The sequence below is a fragment of the Rutidosis leptorrhynchoides genome, chromosome 3 (genome assembly GCF_046630445.1).
Source record: "Rutidosis leptorrhynchoides isolate AG116_Rl617_1_P2 chromosome 3, CSIRO_AGI_Rlap_v1, whole genome shotgun sequence".
Lineage (NCBI taxonomy): Eukaryota > Viridiplantae > Streptophyta > Magnoliopsida > Asterales > Asteraceae > Rutidosis > Rutidosis leptorrhynchoides.
In genome coordinates, this window is record NC_092335.1 from 490,349,413 (window position 1) to 490,372,670 (window position 23,258).

Below are 23,258 nucleotides of genomic sequence, written 5' to 3' on the forward strand. Positions count from 1 at the left end.
TATATATAATTTTTAAGAATTATTTATATATTATATTATATTTATGTGCATAGTTAACTTGTAATTTTAGCTCCGTTGCGTCGAGCGTTGAGAGTTGACTCTGGTCCCGGTTCTGGATTTTCGAACGTCCTTTCGTACAATTTAATATCTTGTATTTTGCGTTTTGCGTCTTGTACTTTTGTAACTTTTAGACGTTTCTCATCAATAATTTGAACCTCTTGGATTGTACTTTGTACTTTTGAACTTTTTGGTCGTTTGCGTCTTCAATTCGTCGAATCTGTCTTTTGTCTTCACCTTTCATTATTTAAATGAATATCACTTGTAAATAGAACAATTGCAACCAAAAGTTTGTCTTTCTTGAGGGATAATGCTATGAAATATATGTTCGTTTTTAGCATTATCAGAAGCTAATAGATTGTTGATAGTGAATATACCTGTAACCAAGTCAGGTTCTCACGGGCATCCCTTGCGTTCACATTGAAAGCTCTTCCACGCGGGGGTCCTCCGTCCTTTCGCTTGTTGGGACACTCATTCCTGAAGTGGCCCTGTTGTCCGCACTCATAACACTTTCTTGGTCCATTGGGGTTGGTCCTCACAGCTGGGATGGGAATCTTGCAGTCCTTACCAATATGCCCGGTCCTTTTGCACTTTTCACAGACCACATTACAGTACCCGGTATGGTGCTTGTAGTACCTCTTGCACTGCGGTAGACTACCCTTGTAGTTGGGGTTCGAGCTGGTGTTCGAGTTGGGGTTCCTTCTGTCATTATGCCTCTTAGCGGGGGTTTGATCATAGACTCTCCCCTTGTTATTGTCCCATTTACGCTTCTCACCACTGGCTCCCGATTCGGATTTTTTCCTTTTCCGATTCCTTGCTGATAATTTGGTTCATAAGGGTTGGCGCCATAATCATAGCTGCCGGGACGTTGGGCGGATTAGAAGAGGTGACATTTCCTTGAATGGACTTGGGAAGTCCCCACAAGTATCGCTCCATTCTCTTAAATTCCGGGGTAACCATCGTGGGACACATCAGCGCTAATTCCAGATACCTACGGTTGTAACCATTAAGATCGTTTCCCACAACCTTCAACTCCCAGAACTCAGCCTCCATTTTCTGTATCTCTGCTCTGGGGCAGTACTCTTCGATCAGGGCTCCCTTAAATTCTTCCCACGGAGTGGCATAAGCCTCGTCAATACCCTTAGCTTGACCCAGTGTGTTCCACCAGGTTAGGGCGACATCTGACAGCGTACATGAAGCATACTTGGTTTTGTTCTCCTCTGAGCAGTTGCTTACACGGAACACAGCTTCTAATTTCTCAAACCACCTAGTCAGACCAACTGGCCCCTCAGTACCGCTAAAGTTGTGGGGCTTGCAGCTTTGAAACTCTTTGTACGTGCACCTGTTACGAATGGGATGGTTAACTGGTGGGGCTTGGGGGTTGATTTCCGCAATAGCTGCGGCTACTCTCTCAGCGATCATTTCCTCAATTTGGGCTGCTGTGGGTGCTGCTCGTCCTTTTGCCATTGCTCTTCTAAAAAAAAATTTTGACTTAAGTCAAAATCCAGCATTTAATAAATAGTAATATAGTATAAGGCAACCAACATGGAACCAACGCAACACATGTTAACTAAGCAATGCAACCAGATATAGATACCACAGAATCAACATTCAGTAACGTAAAAATAGAACACCGTACAAAAAGTAAACAACACTAAGTTCCATTCATTAATAATTGCATACATCCGCATAAGTTCGTACAGTACATGAATAAAACATGAAACTACAACGAGATTTCATAATGAAATCTACTACAATGCCCTATGGTGATGGTGGTTAAAGGATGTCCATTACGTAGGACATCTGGTCCTTGAGCTCAGTTACCCGAGCATGAAGGATCTCCACTTCCCTCGTCAGTTCCTCGACAGAGGGAGATGGCGGGGCAGGCGGTGCAGTCGGTACAGATGGTGCAGATGGTGTAGTGACCCGAACTTTTCCATGTTTATATATATATTAAATGAAATTGTTATTTACATGATTAAGTGTTTCCAACATGTTAAGCAATCAAACTTGTTAAGACTTGATTAATTGAAATAGGTTTCATATAGATAATTGACCACCCAAGTTGATCGGTGATTCACGAACGTTAAAACTTGTAAAAACTATACGATGACATATATATGGTTATATATATAGTTAACATGATTTTATTATAAGTATGTATCTCATTAGGTATTTTAACAATGAGTTATATACATAAAAATGAGACTATTAATTTAAGAAACTCGAAAACGATATATATAACGATTATCGTTATAACAACGTCTTACTAGGTACATATGAATCATATTAAGATATTGATACACTTGGTTAATTATGTTAAATGATAAGTAAATATATTATTAAGTGTATTAAAAATGAAATACATATGTAAAAATAAGACTACTAACTTAATGATTTCGAAACGAGACATATATGTAACGATTATCGTTGTAACGACATTTAACTGTATATATATCATACTAAGATATATTATATATCATAATATCATGATAATAAAACAATTTAACATCTCATTTGTTATAATAAACAATGGGTTAACAACATTCAACAAGATCGTTAACCTAAAGGTTTCAAAACAACATTTACATGTAACGACTAACGATGACTTAACGACTCAGTTAAAATGTATATACATGTAGTGTTTTAATATGTATTCATACACTTTTGAAAGACTTCAAGACACTTATCAAAATACTTCTACTTAACAAAAATGCTTACAATTACATCCTCGTTCAGTTTCATCAACAATTCTACTCGTATGCACCCGTATTCGTACTCGTACAATACACAGCTTTTAGATGTATGTACTATTGGTATATACACTCCAATGATCAGCTCTTAGCAGCCCATGTGAGTCACCTAACACATGTGGGAACCATCATTTGGCAACTAGCATGAAATATCTCATAAAATTACAAAAATATGAGTAATCATTCATGACTTATTTACATGAAAACAAAATTACATATCCTTTATATCTAATCCATACACCAACGACCAAAAACACCTACAAACACTTTCATTCTTCAATTTTCTTCATCTAATTGATCTCTCTCAAGTTCTATCTTCAAGTTCCAAGTGTTCTTCATAAATTCTAAAAGTTCTAGTTTCATAAAATCAAGAATACTTCCAAGATTGCAAGTTTACTTCCAAGTTTTCTAAATCCATTCCAAATAATCATCCAAGATCAAGAAACCTTTGTTACTTACAGTAGGTTATCTTTCTAATACAAGGTAATAATCATATTCAAACTTTAATTCAATTTCTATAACTATAACAATCTTATTTCGAGTGGAAATCTTACTTGAAATTGTTTTCGTGTCATGATTCTGCTTCAAGAACTTTCAAGCCATCCAAGGATCCTTTGAAGCTAGATCTATTTTTCTCATTTCCAGTAGGTTTATCCAAGGAACTTGAGGTAGTAATGATGTTCATAACATCATTTGATTCATACATATAAAGCTATCTTATTCGAAGGTTTAAACTTGTAATCACTAGAACATAGTTTAGTTAATTCTAAACTTGTTCGCAAATAAAAGTTAATCCTTCTAACTTGACTTTTAAAATCAACTAAACACATGTTCTATATCTATATGATATGCTAACTTAATGATTTAAAACCTGGAAACATGAAAAACACCGTAAAACCGGATTTACGTCGTCGTAGTAACACCGCGGGCTGTTTTGGGTTAGTTAATTAAAAACTATGATAAACTTTGATTTAAAAGTTGTTATTTTGGGAAAATGATTTTTATTATGAACATGAAACTATATCCAAAAATTATGGTTAAACTCAAAGTGGAAGTATGTTTTCTAAAATGGTCATCTAGACGTCGTTCTTTCGACTGAAATGACTACCTTTACAAAAACGACTTGTAACTTACTTTTCCGACTATAAACCTATACTTTTTCTATTTAAATTCATAAAATATAGTTCAATATGAAACCATAGCAATTTGATTCACTCAAAACGGATTTAAAATGAAGAAGTTATGGGTAAAACAAGATTGGATAATTTTTCTCATTTTAGCTACGTGAAAATTGGTAACAAATCTATTCCAATCATAACTTAATCAACTTGTATTGTATATTATGTAATCTTGAGATACCATAGACACGTATACAATGTTTCGACCTATCATGTTGACACATCTATATATATTTCGGAACAACCATAGACACTCTATATGTGAATGTTGGAGTTAGCTATACAGGGTTGAGGTTGATTCCAAAATATATATAGTTTGAGTTGTGATCAATACTGAGATACGTATATACTGGGTCGTGGATTGATTCAAGATAATATTTATCGATTTATTTCTGCACATCTAACTGTGGACAACTAGTTGTAGGTTACTAACAAGGACAGCTGACTTAATAAACTTAAAACATCAAAATATATTAAAAGTGTTGTAAATATATTTTGAACATACTTTGATATATATGTATATATTGTTATAGGTTCGTGAATCAACCAGTAGTCAAGTCTTACTTCCCGACGAAGTAAAAATCTGTGAAAGTGATTTATAGTCCCACTTTTAAAATCTAATATTTTTGGGATGAGAATACATGCAGGTTTTATAAATGATTTACAAAATAGACACAAGTACGTGAAACTACATTCTATGGTTGAATTATCGAAATCGAATATGCCCCTTTTTATTAAGTCTGGTAATCTAAGAATTAGGGAACAGACACCCTAATTGACGCGAATCCTAAAGATAGATCTATTGGGCCTAACAAACCCCATCCAAAGTACCGGATGCTTTAGTACTTCGAAATTTATATCATATCCGAAGGGTGTCCCGGAATGATGGGGATATTCTTATATATGCATCTTGTTAATGTCGGTTACCAGGTGTTCACCATATGAATGATTTTTATCTCTATGTATGGGATATGTATTGAAATATGAAATCTTGTGATCTATTGTTACGATTTGATATATATAGGTTAAACCTATAACTCACCAACATTTTTGTTGACGTTTAAAGCATGTTTATTCTCAGGTGAATACTAAGAGCTTCCGCTGTTGCATACTAAAATAAGGACAAGATTTGGAGTCCATGTTTGTATGATATTGTGTAAAAACTGCATTCAAGAAACTGATTTCGATGTAACATATTTGTATTGTAAATCATTATGTAATGGTCGTGTGTAAACAGGATATTTTAGATTATCATTATTTGATAATCTACGTAAAGCTTTTTAAACCTTTATTTATGAAATAAAGGTTATGGTTTGTTTTAAAATGAATGCAGTCTTTGAAAAACGTCTCATATAGAGGTCAAAACCTCGCAACGAAATCAATTAATATGGAACGTTTTTAATCAATAAGAACGGGACATTTCAGTTGGTATCCGAGCGTTGGTCTTAGAGAACCAGAAAATTTGCATTATTGTGTCTTATCGAGTTTGTTAGGATGCATTAGTGAGTCTAGACTTCGACAGTGTTTTCTTTAAAAATGATTGCTTAACATTTTTGTTGGAAACTATATATTATTAACATGTATATATTATGTGATATATTAATCTCTTTACATGTTTGATATTGTGTGATAGATGTCTACCTCTAGCACAAATTCCATTGACTCACCTAATAATAACGAAGAGTCGAATATATATTGGACTGATTCACAAGTTCCCGAAGAAGAACCGGAAGAAGAATCAGAACCGGAAGAAGAATCAGAACCGGAAGAGGAGGAACCGGAGGAGGAAATAGAACCGGTGGGGGAAATAATAAAACGGTTAAGTAAAAGAAAATCCTCAACCAACCGACCAAGGTTAATTATGGTCAATGGTGTTTCCGCCAAGGAAGCAAAATATTGGGAGGATTACCAATTCTCCGATGAATCGGATTCCGACGAGAATTCCGATGATGTTATAGAAATTACCCCAACTGAATTTAAAAAGGCAAAAGAAAATAATAAGGGAAAGGGCATAAAAATAGAGAAATCTAATTCCAACCCCGATGAACTTTATATGTATCGTCAACCCCTGAAGCCCTTAAGTTGTAACAATGACCCGGGAACCTCTAAACCACCAGGTTTTTCTAAACCGTTGTGGAAAACGACAGCTCGTATTAGGGGAACATCATATATCCCTAGAAACTTGGCAAAACGAACCAAAACCGAAGAAGAAGAAACGAGTGAGTCGGAATAAGATAGTTGTATTAGTGTGGTGTAATATATGTAATATAGCGTGCTTATGCTTTATGATATACGTAAAAATTGCTTGTATTAATAAGTATTTTTTTTTATGAATCTAACTCTTGTCTATTTTACAGCATAAAAACACAAAATGGATAGACAACCCAATATTTTAAGAGACCTACCCGGAGACATGATTGATGAAATCTTGTCTAGAGTCGGTCAAAATTCTTCGGCACAACTATTTACGGCGAAATCAGTTTGTAAGACATTCGAAGAACGTTCCAAGAATGTCTTGGTTTATAAGAGAATTTCGTTTGAAAGATGGGGGATATCACATTGGGAAACCCATAAGTTATGATGTGTTTACTTTGACGCATATATTGTAGGGAACCCAAATGCTATTTTACGCAACGGGTTAAGAAATTATTTTGAATCAATGTATCCGAATATAGGACTTCATGATTTAGAAAAAGCGGCTAACATGCAACATAAAGAAGCATGCTATGCTTACGGGTTAGTAATGTCGCTTCTCACCAAAGTGAGAAAAAGAACATCGGGCTACAACTATTAAACAAAACATTCCCACAAGTGACGGAGTCGGTAATTGGGGTAAGAAATGAGGTTTTTAGATTGTTACGGGACTGTTGGATATTTCGTAACCCCCGTCCCTTTGACGACATTACAACACGCTGTCTTATCAACGGCCATAACGGTTATGTTCCACAAGACCAAGGATGGGAAGTAGTCCTAGTAAAACCAGAATGCATGACTTGTTTCTGGACGTATCAATTACGTGTCTTTATTGCCTTTGCTGAACGACTTGTGTACTAACTAGAATTATTTTCACAACTATCTTGTATCAAAGTTATTGTGTGCTATATTTCATGCTTTATGGAAAATAAGCGGTATTGTAAGTTTGTAAAATATTGTATAAAAGTTTGAACGTGAAATATTATTATAATCAGTTTTTCATATAGAATTGTAGTAGTTGAATTGTATATTAGCTACTAAGTATGAACTTAACGGGTAGGTACTACCCGAATTTAAACTTATAAAACGCTAATATGAAGAAAAAGCTTTTATAAATGAGTTCATATTATGCTACGAAATACTATTAACTACTCTTAATATTCTGTATGATTAACTTGTTCCATTTGACTATTTTGAAGGAAATGGCACCGACTACTCGACACACCGTGAATATGAATGAAGAGGAATTCCGTACTTTTCTAGCTTCAAACATAGCCGCAGTACAGGCTGCGCTACATACCAACAATAACCATGGATCTAGCAGTACAGGAAATCGTGTAGGATGCACCTACAAAGAATTCACTGCCTGCAAACCTTTGGAATTTGATGGAACCGAAGGACCGATCGGATTGAAACGGTGGACCGAGAAGGTCGAATCGGTGTTTACCATAAGTAAGTGTACTGAAGAGGACAAAGTGAAGTACGCTACGCATACCTTCACAGGTTCTACGTTAACATGGTGGAATACCTATCTAGAGCAAGTGGGACAAGATGATGCGTACGCACTACCGTGGTCAGCATTCAAGCACTTTATGAACGAGAAGTACCATCCCAGAACCGAGGTCAATAAGCTCAAGACAGAACTTAGAGGGTTACGAACCCAAGGATTTGATATTACCACATACGAAAGACGTTTCACAGAATTGTGCCTATTGTGTCCGGGAGCGTTTGAAGATGAGGAAGAGAAGATCGACGCGTTTGTGAAAGGATTACCGGAAAGAACCAAGAAGATATAAGTTCACACGAGCCCGCCTCCATACAACAGGCATGTAGAATGGCTCACAAACTAGTGAACCAGATTGAGGAAAGAATTAAAGAACAGACATCTGAAGAGGCCAATATGAAGCAAGTCAAAAGAAAGTGGGAGGAAAACGGTGATAAGAATCACCAATACAACAACAACAGCAATTACAACAATAATCGCAACAACTATCCCAACAATCGCAACATCAATCGCAACTACAACAAACGGCCCAACAACAACAACAACAACAACAACAACAACAACAACAGCAACTACAACAATCATCCCAACAACAATAATAACCGCAACAACAACAACAATCAGAAGCAGCTATGCCAAAGGTGTGAAAAGTATCACTCGGGGTTCTGCACCAAATTTTGCAACAAGTGTAAAAGAAATGGTCATAGCGCGGCGAAGTGTGAGGTCTACGGACTAGGGGTTAACAGAACGAAAGGAACAAATGGTGTCAGAACGAGTAATGGCGGAGCAAGTAGTGTCGGAGCAAGTTATGCCAATGTAGTTTGTTATAAATGTGGAAAACTGGGCCACATTATTAGAAACTACCCGAACCAGGAGAACACGAATGGACAAGGCCGCGGAAGAGTTTTCAATATTAATGCGGCAGAGGCACAGGAAGACCCGGAGCTTGTTACGGGTACGTTTCTTATTGACAATAAATCTGCTTACATTTTATTTGATTCGGGTGCGGATAGAAGCTATATGAGTAGAGATTTTTGTGCTAAATCAAGTTGTCCATTGACGCCTTTGGATAGTAAATTTTTACTCGAATTAGCAAATGGTAAATTAATTTCAGCAGATAATATATGTCGAAATCGAGAAATTAAACTGGGTAGCGAAATATTTAAGATTGATTTGATACCAGTAGAGTTAGGGAGTTTTGATGTGATAATCGGTATGGACTGGTTGAAAGAAGTGAAAGCAGAGATCGTATGTTATAAAAATGCAATTCACATTGTACGAGAAGAAGGAGAACCCTTAATGGTGTACGGAGAAAAGGGCAACATGAAGCTACATCTTATTAGTAATTTTAAGGCACAAAAACTAATAAGAAAAGGTTGCTATGCTGTTCTAGCACACGTCGAGAAAGTACAAACTGAAGAAAAGAGCATCAATGATGTTCCCGTCGCAAAAGAATTTCCCGATATATTTCCGAAAGAATTACCGGGACTACCTCCACATCGATATGTTGAATTTCAAATAGATCTTGTACCAGGAGCTGCACCAATAGCTCGTGCTTCTTATAGACTCGCACCCAGCGAGATGAAAAAACTGCAAAGCCAACAGCAAGAACTATTAGAACGTGGTTTCATTCGACCAAGCACATCACCATGGGGAGCTCCTGTTTTGTTTGTCAAGAAGAAGGACGGTACATTTAGGTTGTGTATTGACTACAGAGAGTTGAACAAACTTACCATCAAAAACCGTTATCCACTGCCGAGAATTGACGACTTATTTGATCAACTACAAGGCTCGTCGGTTTATTCAAAGATTGATTTATGTTCTGGATATCAACAAATGCGAATAAAGGAGGTTGATATTCCAAAAACTGCTTTTAGGACGCGTTATGGTCATTACGAGTTTATGGTTATGCCGTTTGGATTGACTAACGCACCAGCTGTGTTCATGGACCTTATGAACCGAGTGTGTGGGCCATATCTTGACAAGTTTGTCATTGTTTTCATCGATGACATACTTATTTACTCAAAGAATGATCAAGAGCACGAAGAACATTTGAGAAAAGTGCTAGAAGTATTGAGGAAAGAAAAACTGTACGCTAAGTTTTCAAAGTGTGCATTTTGGTTGGAAGAAGTTCAATTCCTCCGTCACATAGTGAACAAAGAAGGTATCCAGGTGGACCCGGCAAAGATCGAAACCGTTGAAAAGTGGAAAACCCCAAAAACTCCGAAGCATATACGTCAATTTTTAGGATTGGCTGGTTACTACAGAAGATTCATCCAAGATTTCTCCAAAATAGCAAAACCCTTGACTGCATTAACGCATAAAGGGAAGAAATTTGAATGGAAGGATGAACAAGAAAAGGCGTTTCAATTATTGAAGAAAAAGCTAACTACGGCATCTATATTGTCATTGCCTGAAGGGAATGATGATTTTGTGATTTATTGTGACGCATCATAGCAAGGTCTCAGTTGTGTATTAATGCAACGGACGAAGGTGATTGCTTATGCGTCTAGACAATTGAAGATTCACGAGCAAAATTATACGACGCATGATTTGGAATTAGGCGCGGTTGTTTTTGCATTAAAGACTTGGAGGCACTACTTATATAGGGTCAAAAGTATTATATATACCGACCACAAAAGTCTTCAGCACATATTTAATCAGAAACAACTGAATATGAGGCAGCGTAGGTGGATTGAATTGTTGAATGATTACGACTTTGAGATTCATTACCACCCGGGGAAGGCAAATATGGTAGCCGACGCCTTGACCAGGAAGGACAGAGAACCTATTCGAGTAAAATCTATGAATATAATGATTCACAATAACCTTACTACTCAAATAAAGGAGGCGCAACAAGGAGTTTTAAAAGAGGGAAATTTAAAGGATGAAATACCCAAAGGATCGGAGAAGCATCTTAATATTCGGGAAGACGGAACCCGGTATAGGGCTGAAAGAATTTGGGTACCAAAATTTGGAGATATGAGAGAAATGGTACTTAGAGAAGCTCATAAAACTAGATACTCAATACATCCTGGAACGGGGAAGATGTACAAGGATCTCAAGAAACATTTTTGGTGGCCGGGTATGAAAGCCGATGTTGCTAAATACGTAGGAGAATGTTTGACGTGTTCTAAGGTCAAAGCTGAGCATCAGAAACCATCAGGTCTACTTCAACAACCCGAAATCCCAGAATGGAAATGGGAAAACATTACCATGGATTTCATTACTAAATTGCCAAGGACTGCAAGTGGTTATGATACTATTTGGGTAATAGTTGATCGTCTCACCAAGTCAGCACACTTCCTGCCAATAAGAGAAGATGACATGATGGAGAAGTTAGCACGACTGTATTTGAAGGAAGTCGTCTCCAGACATGGAATACCAATCTCTATTATTTCTGATAGGGATGGCAGATTTATTTCAAGATTCTGGCAGACATTACAGCAAGCATTGGGAACTCGTCTAGACATGAGTACTGCCTATCATCCACAAACTGATGGGCAGAGCGAAAGGACGATACAAATGCTTGAAGACATGCTACGAGCTTGTGTTACTGATTTCGGAAACAGTTGGGATCGACATCTACCGTTAGCAGAATTTTCCTACAACAACAGCTACCATTCAAGCATTGAGATGGCGCCGTTTGAAGCACTTTATGGTAGAAAGTGCAGGTCTCTGATTTGTTAGAGTGAAGTGGGGGATAGACAGATTACGGGTCCGGAGATAATACAAGAAACTACCGAGAAGATCATCCAAATTCAACAACGGTTGAAAACCGCCCAAAGTTGACAAAAGAGCTACGCTGACATTAAAAGAAAAGATATAGAATTTGAAATTGGAGAGATGGTCATGCTTAAAGTTGCACCTTGGAAAGGCGTTGTTCGATTTGGTATACGAGGGAAATTAAATCCAAGGTATATTGGACCATTCAAGATTATTGATCGTGTCGGACCAGTAGCTTACCGACTTGAATTACCTCAACAACTCGCGGCTGTACATAACACTTTTCACGTATCGAATTTAAAGAAATGTATATATATCATACTAAGATATATTATATATCATAATATCATGATAATAAAACAATTTAACATCTCATTTGTTATAATAAACAATGGGTTAACAACATTCAACAAGATCGTTAACCTAAAGGTTTAAAAACAACATTTACATGTAACGACTAACGATGACTTAACGACTCAGTTAAAATGTATATACATGTAGTGTTTTAATATGTATTCATACACTTTTGAAAGACTTCAAGAAACTTATCAAAATACTTCTACTTAACAAAAATGCTTACAATTACATCCTCGTTCAGTTTCATCAACAATTCTACTCGTATGCACCCGTATTCGTACTCGTACAATACACAGCTTTTAGATGTATGTACTATTGGTATATACACTCCAATGATCAGCTCTTAGCAGCCCATGTGAGTCACCTAACACATGTGGGAACCATCATTTGGCAACTAGCATGAAATATCTCATAAAATTACAAAAATATGAGTAATCATTCATGACTTATTTACATGAAAACAAAATTACATATCCTTTATATCTAATCCATACACCAATGACCAAAAACACCTATAAACACTTTCATTCTTCAATTTTCTTCATCTAATTGATCTCTCTCAAGTTCTATCTTCAAGTTCCAAGTGTTCTTCATAAATTCCAAAAGTTCCAGTTTCATAAAATCAAGAATACTTCCAAGATTGCAAGTTTACTTCCAAGTTTTCTAAATCCATTCCAAATAATCATCCAAGATCAAGAAACCTTTGTTACTTACAGTAGGTTATCTTTCTAATACAAGGTAATAATCATATTCAAACTTTAATTCAATTTCTATAACTATAACAATCTTATTTCGAGTGGAAATCTTACTTGAAATTGTTTTCGTGTCATGATTCTGCTTCAAGAACTTTCAAGCCATCCAAGGATCCTTTAAAGCTAGATCTATTTTTCTCATTTCCAGTAGGTTGATCCAAGGAACTTGAGGTAGTAATGATGTTCATAACATCATTCGATTCATACATATAAAGCTATCTTATTCGAAGGTTTAAACTTGTAATCACTAGAACATAGTTTAGTTAATTCTAAACTTGTTCGAAAATAAAAGTTAATCCTTCTAACTTGACTTTTAAAATCAACTAAACACATGTTCTATATCTATATTACATGCTAACTTAAAGATTTAAAACCTGGAAACACGAAAAACACCGTAAAACCGGATTTACGCCGTCGTAGTAACACCGCGGGCTGTTTTGGGTTAGTTAATTAAAAACTATGATAAACTTTGATTTAAAAGTTGTTATTATGGGAAAATGATTTTTATTATGAACATGAAACTATATCCAAAAATTATGGTTAAAATCAAAGTGGAAGTATGTTTTCTAAAATAGTCATCTAGACGTCGTTCTTTCGATTGAAATGACTACCTTTACAAAAATGACTTGTAACTTATTTTTCCGACTATAAACCTATATTTTTTCTGTTTAGATTCATAAAATAGAGTTCAATATGAAACCATAGCAATTTGATTCACTCAAAGTGGATTTAAAATGAAGAAGTTATGGGTAAAACAAGATTGGATAATTTTTCTCATTTTAGCTACGTGAAAATTGGTAACAAATCTATTCCAACCATGACTTAATCAACTTGTATTGTATATTATGTAATCTTGAGATACCATAGACACGTATACAATGTTTTGACTTATCATGTCGACACATCTATATATATTTCGGAAAAACCATAGACACTATATATGTGAATGTTGGAGTTAGCTATAAAGGGTTGAGGTTGATTCCAAAATAAATATAGTTTGAGTTGTGATCAATACTAAGATACGTATACACTGGGTTGTAGATTGATTCAAGATAATATTTATCGATTTATTTCTGTACATATAACTGTGGACAACTAGTTGTAGGTTACAAACGAGGACAGCTGACTTAATAAACTTAAAACATCAAAATATATTAAAAGTGTTGTAAATATATTTTGAACATACTTTGATATATATGTATATATTGTTATAGGTTCGTGAATCAACCAGTGGTCAAGTCTTACTACCCGACGAAGTAAAAATCTGTGAAAGTGAGTTATAGTCCCACTTTTAAAATCTAATATTTTTGGGATGAGAATACATGCAGGTTTTATAAATGATTTACAAAATAGACACAAGTACGTGAAACTACATTCTATGGTTGAATTATCGAAATCGAATATGCCCCTTTTTATTAAGTCTGGTAATCTAAGAATTAGGGAACAGACACCCTAATTGACGCGAATCCAAAAGATAGATCTATTGGGCCTAACAAATCCCATCCAAAGTACCGAATGCTTTAGTACTTCAAAATTTATATCATATCCGAAGGGTGTCCCGGAATGATGGGGATATTCTTATATATGCATCTTGTTAATGTCGGTTACCAGGTGTTCACCATATGAATGATTTTTATCTCTATGTATGGGATGTGTATTAAAATATGAAATCTTGTGGTCTATTGTTACGATTTGATATATATAGGTTAAACCTATAACTCACCAACATTTTTGTTGACGTTTAAAGCATGTTTATTCTCAGGTGAATACTAAGAGCTTCCGCTGTTGCATACTAAAATAAGGACAAGATTTGGAGTCCTGTTTGTATGATATTGTGTAAAAACTGCATTCAAGAAACTGATTTCGATGTAACATATTTGTATTGTAAATCATTATGTAATGGTCGTGTGTAAACAGGATATTTTAGATTATCATTATTTGATAATCTACGTAAAGCTTTTTAAACCTTTATTTATGAAATAAAGGTTATGGTTTGTTTTAAAATGAATGCAGTCTTTGAAAAACGTCTCATATAGAGGTCAAAACCTCGCAACGAAATCAATTAATATGGAACATTTTTAATCAATAAGAACGGGACATTTCAGATGGTGCAGATGGTCTAGCGCCAGAAGTAGATGGTGTGCAACGGTAAGCCTTACGTACGAATGGATCGGCAGGATAAGGCACAACCCGCTTGCGGGCGGTGACCCTAGTCCTCAGTCCATGTGTGCTAATGAACGACCTACCTCCATTAACCCCTGGAATAATGGTACCATCAAAACGATACCGCTTCTTTGGCGGGGTAGAGGGTGGCTGCACGGGCGTCTCTTCAGGGTCCTCGTCGAAATCATCGTCACTAGAATCATCGAAGGATGAGTCGTCGGATGATGAGTCGTCGAAAACAGCTGGAGGTGGCAGTGCTCGGCAGCCGGTAGTCATAATTCGATATCTGAAAGTTGGGATCGGTATGACATGTCCATTAGGAAGGCTTCGGCACCAATGGTTATGCTAATTACGGAACGGAACGTCCCCATATTCCCCTGGAATCACAACACCACCAGAATGGTGATGTGGCTCTGAGGGTCCTGGGATGAGTGGAGCTGGAATCTCTGGTGGATCCTCGTATCCGTCTGAGGTGATCACTGGGTAGGGTGCATGGCCACTGGCTCCAGAGGTCGAAGCGCCAGAGTCACTGGAGTGTGTTGACGACGGGATCTGTGAATCGGCAACAATGGCAGGCGAGGTGGATGGTGAGTCTGAGTCGCTCTCCAAAATGACAACGGGCGGGATATCCGACATCTGAACAAGGAAAAATAACTTTTTCCATGTCAGTAAGTCATAAAGTAAGCACGTATTAGGCACTTCAGCAACCTAGGTTGTCTAAAATAGTATACAGAATGGCAATAATAACAACGCTAAACAGAAATAACCTGTGAAAGCAGATAGTAATCATGCAATAGCGGAAATAAGCATACAGCAAGTTCGCATGGCAGTAAAGATAAGCAATAGCATGCAGTAATATCACATAGCACTAAAAGTAATTAGTAGCATGCAGTAAGTTTCGCAGAAACAAGTATACTAGCAAGTTGTAGATTAGTCCTATTAGTGAATCCTACTTGGTCCGGTCTAGACTCACTAATGCAACCTAATTCCCTACAACCAATGCTCTGATACCAAATGTGACGCCCCGTACAAAACCATCGTGTACGATTCGTCAACAACAGGATCTTTACACGGTTGAATACTACACGCTGTTTGAAAACCAGTTTGCATTCATAAAAACATAGTGTTTACAAAAGATAACGTGACCCAGAGGTCATTACAAGGCCATTATTCAAATAACATAAGTTGCGAATGCAAAATAAAAGTTTCATGATTGAGACATCTCTAAGTTATGCAGCAGTTATCTAACACCGCAGGTCCTTAACAGCAAGTCTAAATAGTATGACAGCAAGTCTAACAGCGGAAGCAACAAAACTCTAAGCACCTGAGAAAACATGCTTAAAAACATCAACAATAATGTTGGTGAGCTATAGTTTAAGTCGTAACAGTAATATAAGATTGACCACGAGATTTCAATGTTTCAAAACAGTATGAAAAGCATATGTATAACCGTGGGCACATGGTAACTAGACTTAACGTAAATATAAATATCACCCCCTAAAAGTACACCTGGCGAGTGCGTATGTTCTCGAAGTATTAAACACCCGTTAAATGCTAGCGCGACTAGCCCGAGTGGGGATGTCAAACCCTATGGGTCCATATCTAAGATTCGCGTCTACCGGTTCAAAAACCAATAGTTAAACGTTACCGTGCTAAGGGGAAAGTTTATGCCGTTATATAACCCACACATATGTAAAGTTTAAGTACTCGTGTCAAATAAGTAAAACATAAAAAGCGCATGTATTCTCAGTCCCAAAAATAGTAAAGTAAAAAAAAAAAGGGAAGCTATAACTCACAATGAATAAGCAATACACGTCAATACGAAAGTGTGCAAGTAGTAAGTCTGTCCGAAAGGTCGTCAACTTAAATCAAATGTTACTAGGTCAGTAGGTTGTCTTTATAAGTTCTATTAGTGCATAAAATAAGTTTAAGTGTCATCATCATCATCATTCATCATCATAAAAGCTAAGTAAGTTTGACAAGAATAGAGATCGAAACAATAGGCTGATTTCGGTCAGCTGTTACGACCTATACGTAAATCGAAAAGACTCGTAATCAGTGTCTATGGCTCCGTATGTGAGTCCCCTAGTTGCTGACCAATTTCCAGAACCAAAAATGACTAATTTTGACCGTGGCGACGGTTAAAGTGCGAGTAGGTCAGAAATTTCAGCACAACGTTAATAAGGTGTAATGACTTTCGGAAGGCCATAAATCCTGAACCGTAACCCGGATTAAGACGAGGTCTAAACGGAAAATCATCTACTCAAACCGAACTAACTGAAAATAAACTTTAAAGTAGCCCAGGTTACTGATAAGATCCTTAAAAACAGTAAACAAGTGCTCCGGTGGGATTCTTAGTGCTTGATGCTCATCACGGTTCTCATCCTTGATGCTTGTAGCTTCAAGTGTACAACTCGTTGATTGTTTAGCATCACTTTTGACCAAGATTCTACCATCAATACACAATATGTTAAGACCAAGTAATAACACAACTCATTTAAGAGTCTTAGATGGATGATGAACCAATGTTACATCATATTCATAGTCTTAACACAAATACAAGTCTTATTTACAAACAAAGTTACAAACTTTACATCAATCAAACAAGTCTGAACAAAATCTAAGTTAAATGAAGTGATGGAACCCTAAGCTAGAGAGCTTGGATCCCTTTCACACAAGTTTTAAGGTCACAAAGCTAGAAAGCTTGAACCTTTAGTGTTCTTGAAGATTTTGAAGCATAAAGCTTGGATCTTTAAGTTACATGAAGACCATAAACACAAGTTTTGATCTTTATAAGAAAATAATGAGATCATAAGTTAGAAAACTTAGATCCAACAAAAGATATGAAGATCCAAGCTAGAAATCTTGCATCTTGATTGTTCTTGAAGATCTTGAAGCATAAAGCTTGGATCTTTAAGTTACATGAAGATTACAAACACAAGTTTGAATCTTTATAAAAAAAATAGCAAGATTAAAGAAAAAAATATATAGATCTACAAAGTAAGTGAAGATTCAAAGCTAAAAAGCTTGAATCTTCCATGTTCTTGAAAGATTCAAATCCATGTTTGAATCTACAAGATGTAATCAAGATCAAAGCTAAAAAGCTAGACCCTTTATGATGATGATGAAATGAGGGAGGGGGTGGTGGTGATGGCCGAAATTTTGGAGGGGGACAAGGGGGACAAAAAGTTTCTTTGGTTAATGATTGTCTATAGTTGGTGCTTATGTTGGGATCCCATGTAACATTAAGGATAATACTTGACATAAATGCTAGCATGTTCTCTGTAATAAATGGGCATTTATCTTACTTATTATTGGGTCACTAGTAATTAATAAGTGGGATAAATAAATGGGCTACTAGCTAGAGTAGGGTGGGCTTAAGTTCAACAAGGTAGAAAGTCCAACAAGACTAACTAGTAAGCATAATTAAATTACTACGCGTAATTAAGCATCCATAAACCCAAGTAGTTATTATTATGAAATAATAATTAATATTTTGTAGTCATAATATTCCGATTACGACAAAAGTTAAACTTGTGCGCAGTTCGCGGTTTATTCGAAACGTTAAGTGACACTAACGGCCATAAAGCATCCGGTGATCAAGTTAAGTATCCTACGTACTCTAAGGCACATTTTAATATATAAATGAAAGTAAGCCATGTATATAAAGGTTCCAGAGTATAAAGTAGCACAGTACACACAAATACGCAGTTTCGCTAAAACACAAGGCACAAAAGCGAGTTGAAAAATTCGGGTATATATATATATATATATATATATATATATATATATATATATATATATATATATATATATATATATATATATTGTTTTTGGTGTGGAGCTTGAAACGAATAAAGACACCATATCTTCCAAATTTTTGTAATATATTTTCCACTAACTTTTAATATATAATATTATATATATATATATATATATATATATATATATATATATATATATATATATATATATATATATTGTTTTTAGTGTGGAGCTTGAAACGAATAAAGACACCATATCTTCCAAATCTTTGTAATATATTTTCCACTAACTTTTAATATATAATATTATATATATATATATATATATATATATATATATATATATATATATATATATATATATATATATATATATATATATATATATATATATATATATGTTGAGCTGGTAACGAAATAAAAGTCCACAATTGTAATTCATATTATTCTATTATCACACATAAATTGAGAACAAACATCTTTTTGTTTTCTCTTTTATGAATCTTGAATACGGAGTATTATCATTTTAATTAATCAAGGGTTGATTAATTTGTTACTTGGGTTTGGACTAGCATCCATTGGCATTGTTGAAAGTATAGTGGACTTTCCAAAGAGTTGGTCATGTTGATTATTTATTTTATTGGAAAGACCATTTTGAAGCTAAAGTTGTATTATATTTATTTTTCATTTTCATGGTATTGTATTTAAGTTTATTCTAAATTGTAAAAGTATTAGATTAGTTGTATTTTTCAATTTTAAATAAATGTAATAAGATGAAGATTAAAGATAAAGATGCAACGTGGAGTTTAACTTAGAAGATGGCGAACAGGTCAGGTTGATAACGATGACGTTTGTCAAGTTTTCACTTGATTCTTGAATTAAGTGGGAGCTACGATATTACCCTTAGTTTGACCTCTTGATCCTATGTCGGCTCATGGGATCAAGCATAGGATTTTTGGGCTAGGCTATGTGTATGTGATGCATGATATGGTTGTGTTTTATTTTTGCTTTTATATATAATTGTTGATTAGAATATGTGCTAAATGTTTTTGATGAAAACATCAAATAAAACCGAAAACAATTTCAAAGATTAAAATTGATGATTTTAAAAGTTAAACTCTAACGAGTTTAATGTTAAATGATTTTTGAAGCACAAATTATATATGACCGAAATCTTTTAAAATTGTTTTAAAATGATACACGTTTGTATATTTGTTACTTTTATATATAAAATAAAATAACAAACTAGACGCATAAACACGATCGACATATATAAAATTGGTTAAAATGATTTTTAACAAATAGTGTAGCGAATCTTGTGTGCATGCATTATTCGTTAACACAAACATTTTTTAAAAAATACCAGTCAAATTTAAGTCATGCCATCCAATGAGCTTGCAAACACTCCTCGTTATTTTTTGATTATGGTGAGACCTAATCGAATTATAGCCACGGGGTGGATTTTTAGTTACGAGCGAGACTAGGCTAAATTTTCATTATTTCCAAATTGGATGACTTAATCGTATTTACGGTGAGACCTGAATTCGAGGCAAGGATGGGACAAACGTGCCAGTAGATAATAATGGTTTGTTGAACTACACATATTTCTAGGTCTCATAAAGATCTAAGAGTTGCACCTGTGATGCAATTGGTACTCGCTACCTACCAGTAGACTCTATAACTGCTAGCTGATCAACAGATGTAGTTATGGAACCTCTATGTGGATCTTGGGCTTTCGTAAATTAATTGGTTTTAAATATATTAAAACTTGGGTAATTAATTTATTAAAGTATTATATCGAAAATACTAAAATTGAACCTTGTTCTTTTGTAGATGTCAAACAATCAAAACGTAAACCAAAACACCCTCCGTTCTTTGTTGGAGAAGGAGAAACTCAATGGTTCAAACTTCCTTGATTGGTACCGCAACCTGAGATTTGTTCTCAAATATGAAAGGAAGTTGAACAAAATTGAAAAACCCTTACCCGAAGCTCCTCCTGAGACAGTTACTGCTGCTCAAAAGAATGCTTATCAGAAGTTGTTTGATGAGCAAGAGAAGATAACTTTAATCATGCTTGCTAGTATGACTTCTGACCTCCAAAAGGAAATGAAAGATCGTACAGCATATGATATGATGACTGAGCTGAAAAATATGTTTCAGAAACAGGCTAGTCAAGATTTATATGAAACTTATAAGCTTCTTCAAACATGCAAAATGGAGGAGGGTCAATCACTAAGCTCTCATGTCTTGAAAATGAAAAGCTACATTAACCGATTGGAAAATCTTGGAACTACCTTGCCGCCTAACTTGGCTATAAACACGGTTTTGGATTCACTACCAAAATCGTATCACCAATTTGTGATGAATTATAATATGCAAGGTTGGGAGAAATCTCTGGCAGAAGTGCACTCGATGCTCAAAACTGCTGAACAGAATATTCCATCTAAGGTTTTCAATCCAGGTGTCCTTATGATTAGGGAAGGTCAGGTGAAAAAGAATAAGCCGAAAACTTGGGGAAAAGGAATAGGCAAGTCAATTTCTAAGAAAAAGATTCCACCACCTCCCAAGAAAGAAAACCCAGCGAAAGACGCCGAATGTTTCCACTGTGGAAAAGTTGGCTACTGGAGGAGGAACTGTCCTTCCTACCTATCTAAGTTGAGAAAAGGCAAAGCTGGCCAGACCAGCAAATCATGTATATTTCATATACAGTTATATACTTTTTCTAGTGATTCCTGTATTTTTGATACTGGTTGTGGTACTCACATCTGTAACAATATGCAGGGAATGAGAAGAAGTAAGAGACTGAAGAACAACACACTAGACTTAAGAGTAGGCAATGGGACTCGAGCTGCTGTCAAAGCTATTGGCACCTATGAGCTTACTCTACCTAGTGGTCTTATTGTTTTGTTGGAACAATGTCATTATGCTGCTAGTATTACGAGCAATGTAATTTCAGTTTCTCTTTTGAAAGATGTTGGTTTTGAAATTACTTTTATGCACCTTGGTATTTCAGTTTCTAAGAATAATGTATTTTATTTTAATGCTATTCCACGTGATGGTATTTTTGACATTGATATGCATGGTCTGATTTCAAATAATAATTCTGTATATACCTGTAATGCCAAACGAGTCAAGCAAGACTTGAGTAATACCTATTTATGGCATTGTCGTCTTGGTCATATAAACAAACAATGCATTTCAAAATTCCAATCTGATAGGCTTTTAGAATCAACTGGCTCTGAGTCATTTGATAGGTGAAAGAGCTAAAGATCTTTTAGGACTAATACATACTGATGTGTGTGGCCCTTTTAGAACTATGTATAGAAATGGTGAATCATACTTCGTTACATTTACTGATGATTATAGTAGATATGGTTATGTTTACTTGCTGAAACATAAACACGAAGTTTTTGAAACATTCAAAATCTTCCAAAATGAAGTAGAGAATCAACTTGGAAAGACCATTAAAGCCCTTCGCTCCGATCGGGAGTCAAGATTTTTTGGACCACCTGAAGAATCGTGGGATTGTCTCACAGTTCACTCCACCTTACACACCACAGCACAATGGTGTGTATGAACGGAGGAATCGAACTTTACCGGATATGGTTCGATCTATGATGAGTCTAACTATTCTACAAATACCTTTTTGGGGTTATGCATTAGAGTCTGCTATACGCATACTCAATATGGTTCCAACCAAGAAGGTAGAAAAGACATCATATGAGTTATGGCATGGAAAGAGTCCTAAGTTGTCTTACTTGAAAGTCTGGGGTTGTGAAGTGTATGTGAAACGTGACACTTCAAACAAGTTAGAACCCAGAGGTATCAAATGTCACTTTGTGGGATACCCAAAGGAAACAATGGGTTACTACTTTTACTACCAAGCTGAAAACAAAGTGTTTACTGCTCGATTTGCTGAATTCTTTGAAAGAGATCTCCTCTTACAAGAAGTCAGTGGGAGTAAAGTAAATCTTGAAGAAATTCAAGAATTGCAAAGTAACATACCTTCTGAAAGCACTAGTCGACCGTACGTTGAAGCTGAACACACTGTTGGTGAGCTAGAACATGTTGCACCTGTAATTCGTAGATCTAGTAGAACTCCTCATTAACCTGAAAGGTTAAATATTCTGATTAATTCAGATGAACCTCATCTAGGGGATTATGATGAACCTTCTAGCTATGGTGAAGCCATGTCAGATCCATAATCTGACAAATGGGGAGATGGTATTGTTAGGACCCAGAAGTTGTATAGTGTTAATGTGAATTAAGCTTTAAATGAAGGTTCCTTAGAAGAGGGCTATATAAGGAACCTAAGTAGTCCTAATTAGATAGCCATTGTATTGTAACCGAGTTCTAGAAGCTGTGGAATGTAATTTTACCGATTCTCTCTCATACCGAGTCTTCTTCCTATATACCGAATCTCACTCTATCTTATCTTTTCTCTCAATCTCAACATGATCTGAACTATCATTTGGTATCATAGCTTCCAGGAAGTGATTCTACATCACTATATCGATCCAGAGATTGTAGATTACAGAATCTGAATACTCTCGGTAAAATGAATCAGATTCGGTATTATCGAATTTGATAATCTGACGTTCAGATTCTTGTGATAAGTTCAGCGAAGGTGTATTAGGTCTATTAGAAAGAGTTTCGATCATCATTATAGCTTTTTAACTTCAATTATGGAGAATCGAGTTGATTTTTAGAGTTTGTGGCTAAAACTCTCGGTATTGCTTAATTCAAGCTTAATTCTGGTGTTTTGTGAAGATTTAAAGATTCAGTTGTGTTCGTGTGGTGTTAAATCACAT